The following is a 4,077-nucleotide window of genomic DNA, read 5'->3' as shown; positions in this document are numbered from 1 at the left end:
CTGCCCAGTTGCTCTGATTTATTTTGAAGTAAATGAAAACATGAGGAAAATCTTTTCTGAAGAATTTTTTCACTTTGCATCTGCTTTGTACTTGACAGTTAATGTTCCACACATCAGATAATTTAACTTCCCAACAATCTTCTGATGGATCAGCAAAGCAGTGACTCTGAAGGGTATTTCTTGCCTAACTAACAGCTGGATTGCTACTAGGCAAGCAAATTGAGTTATTTATTTACTAAGCATATTGCAAAACAGCAACAAAAAAGGACATCTTTATCCACTTTTTTTTTTTTTTAAAGAAAAGTGTTTGGTGTTTAGGGGTCCTGAGAATAATTGCCTGTATTTATTCCTCACATATTGAACAATCCCACCTGAATATGGGTATAATATAATCCTATGACCATGGAAGCACATTAGAGGCGAATATGTTCTTGCACACCAGAAACTAAAATTATAATGAAGTAAAGTGTAAAACAAGAATGACATATTTGTTTTAGAGAAAACAATAAAAATACACCTTTTTCCCTAAACCATCCCCCCCTTCCCTCTCATATATATGTGTGTTTGTGTGTGTGTATTTTGCATGAAATAGTCCGTTGCAGGATGAAAGGCTGAAGTCTACTCACTGAAGGTTATGGAGTGTAGTTCACCATACTGGTCCATTGGTGGGTTGAGAGATGTTTTTTAACTTTCCAATCCAAGACTGAGAGAGAATGACTGGCCAGACAGCCCACTTCAAAGCCTAAGTGAGAACTAAAATGCATGGTTTCCCAGTACCTATACCAGGGGTGCCAAACTCGCAATGTCACGTGACGTGTCGCGAGCTATCATTACTTTTTTTGCTATTTGCTGGCAATGGGGTGGGCGCGGTTTTGCTATGATGCATCCAGCCCGTGGGTCCGTAGTTTGACACCCCTGACCTGTACACTACACTGGGTCTCATTCTCATACACAATCTATTTTCCCCCAATAGAACACTTAAATACAATTTCAGTCTACTGTGCAGCTTCTTTTTTTTTACTGGTCTGCAATTATCCACAATTTAAATAAAAGTTTCCACAACAGAATTCAAAATAAAGAATTCCACAGCCATGTTTTATAGCTCATTGTTTNCTCCCTGCACTGTGAATGTTTACATGTTATGTTCAATTAAACCATGGCAACATGTAATGTTTGTGTATTATTATTTTCAGCAGACTGTGTTTTTCTATTGTTGTGACTTAGATGACGTTCAGAGCACATTTTATGACCAATTCATGCAAAACTCTGCGTTATCCCAAGGGGTTCACATACTTTTTCTTGCAACTGTATAATAGATTCAGTCACTATGCTGCAACTAATTAGAAGGATCAGAAGACAGGATCAGATAAGAATCTGAGCGGGAAAAGGGAGACACCATATGCATAAGCCTACAAAAATTGTACCTTTGTGTGACAGAGAAAGTGAGAGAGATCAATTTTGTTATAAAACTAGATGAGATAACATACAATTTAATAATCTGAGGCATGCTAATCACACTGATTAAAAAAATCAAAATTGTCCTTATGAAAACAAAACAGAACCTATAAAAATTGTACTGATTCTTTATAAAATATGCAAAGTTCTAGACCTTCAAAATGTTCATCTAATTAATTCAAAAATCAGAAGGCTGTATTGAACTATGAAGTCTGTCATTTAGAGTCATTCTCAAGTCATTCATTGCAACAACAAAACCTTTGAGTACAGTGTAGTAATGACAAAGTTACAATCCTTTAAAGATACAGATTAGATTTACACATTACACTAAACCATGTTGTGTTTTGTCAAGCTATATTGCCCTGATTACACTTTTGGCTTGATTGTCCCAAAGGTGCTTTTTCAAAAAGCAACTAACTTTGTTTTTCTTCAAAGATGTTTCACTTCTCATCCAAGAAGCTTCTTCAGGAAAAAAACACCTTTGGGAAAACCATGACCTGGATCACTGAGAATCTCCACAGACACTCTTGGCCTGGTTACACAAAACATTAGACCATTAATCATAAATGAATTTATTGTAATAAGCCAAGGTCAAGAACTGCATTATCATTATGGCTTAACAGAACATGTGAATCCAGTCACTAACATCCAAGTCCCATTGTAAAAAACAAGTCCCCAAATTGTAAAAAACAAACAAACAGACATTTACAGAATACACAGTCTTCTTGTTGAAATTATAGATATGGATTCTCAAGTTCTAAGTGAAAGTATACCATATGTTTACTCCCTTGGATCCCAAGATAGAAGAAAGTTGGGAAATAAACACATTTAATATTCCTGTGTAGTTCCATTTTTAAATTTTGATTGGTCTCTTCCACTCCCTTCAAAGAAGAATACTGCATTTTCACTGTATGCAGTCAGTGCCCAGATCTTAAATACTGCAACACTTTTGCTCACCACTGGATGGAGTGGCAAGAAAGGAAAATACATTTGGGGAAACATGCCTATTGGCAAATTGAACAAGTACAAAATTCAGCCCTATCTAATAAAACAGATACTTGAAGGAGAAATACCATAGTCAGTTTCCATATGGTAAGAAATATATGTTTTGGACTTAATAATCTGAGTCACAAATTGCTTTTACTTTGTAACCAATCTTTTTGGACATCATCAGAGTGTAGGATAAAATTAATGCCATCCAAAAATAAGTGCAGATGTACTTAAATGTGACATAGCTTAGGCTACATGACAAAGTAAATCACAGTCTGTTTTCTTTTTTTGTTTTTAAGATCATGCCCCTTTTATATTTATCTTATTTGTTAAATTTATATGCTACCCGTCTCACGTAGAGGCAACTCTGGGTAGCTTACAACCAATAAAAATAGGATAAAACAAATTTTGGTCAAAAATACACATCTGGTTACAGAAAATGTTAAGAAAACATGTAGATTTTAAGCCAGAATTATTTTTTTTAGGTATAATTACAGAGAACTATGACAAAAAATGTATATATTTAATATTACATGTATTAAAAACATCAAGAATTGCATTTGCACAGTATTGGAAAAACGAAGAAACACCACTGGAAGAAGACATAATTAGGAAAATTTTAGATTGTGCAGAAATGGACAAGCTCATATTGAAAATAAAAGGGAAAGAAGACGTAGAATATTTCCAGATATGGGATAATTTTTATAAATGGCTGGAAAAATGGAGTAGAGAGTAGAAATGGAAGTTGTATTACTATTAATGTTAAATATGTTAACTCAGACAACATGTTCTTTATTAAGCACTAAAGATTTGTAACTATAAAAACTTAATAAAAAAACCGGGATAAAACATTAAAACAATAAATATTAACACTAAAATTGACTTAAGAATTAACAAAGATGGCAACAAAGGGAGCAAGATGCACATGGAGAAGAGGCGGGATCTTTTCTCAGTCCATTAACTACTTCCAGTATGACACGCCTACATTGGGGGCCCAGGCCAATTGGCATAACCAAGTCTTCAGGCTCTTTTGGAAGGCCAACAGTCTTTGAAAATTACAAAAAGAATGAAATCAAGAGCATAAAAATAAACTAACAAATAGGAAAACCCAGACCTTCAGCATTATCTATGATTATGGAGGAGTACAAGTGTTCCCAGCATGTAATGTGTCTGTTAAATAGTTGTTGTTTTTTAAAGTGAACCAAAGCATATCCTTCATAGTAGGATTTGGTTCATATCACTATTTATTGTCAGCATTCTCAGCATAATATTTGTAATTTCTAATATGTAAATTAAATTGATTCAGCCCAAGATAAATTAAATGGATAAATTAAGAATCTGGGCAAAAAATAGTCAGAAATTAGGTTTCAGAAGATTGCCAGGAAGTCTAGAAGCAGCAATATGCATCTTACTATTACATTATGAAGAGTCTATAGTTGGGATGCTTAATGATTAAACAAAATCAGATTTTGACTAGGTAGCACCGTTAATAGAGTTCTCAATTACTATTTACTATATACCATCCTCCCCCAATCTATGCTTTTCAGAGATGCCAGAATACAACTCTGCTCACTCCAAGCCAGCATGGCCAAAAGCCATGGGAAAGGCCAGTTTATATTGTTTAACTTATTA

This window comes from Protobothrops mucrosquamatus, unplaced genomic scaffold (assembly GCF_001527695.2).
Source record: "Protobothrops mucrosquamatus isolate PMUCROS unplaced genomic scaffold, P.Mucros_1.0 scaffold1265, whole genome shotgun sequence".
Taxonomy (NCBI): Eukaryota; Metazoa; Chordata; class Lepidosauria; order Squamata; family Viperidae; genus Protobothrops; species Protobothrops mucrosquamatus.
The sequence above is the reverse complement of the archived record's forward strand: the minus strand, read 5'-3'. Positions refer to the sequence as shown.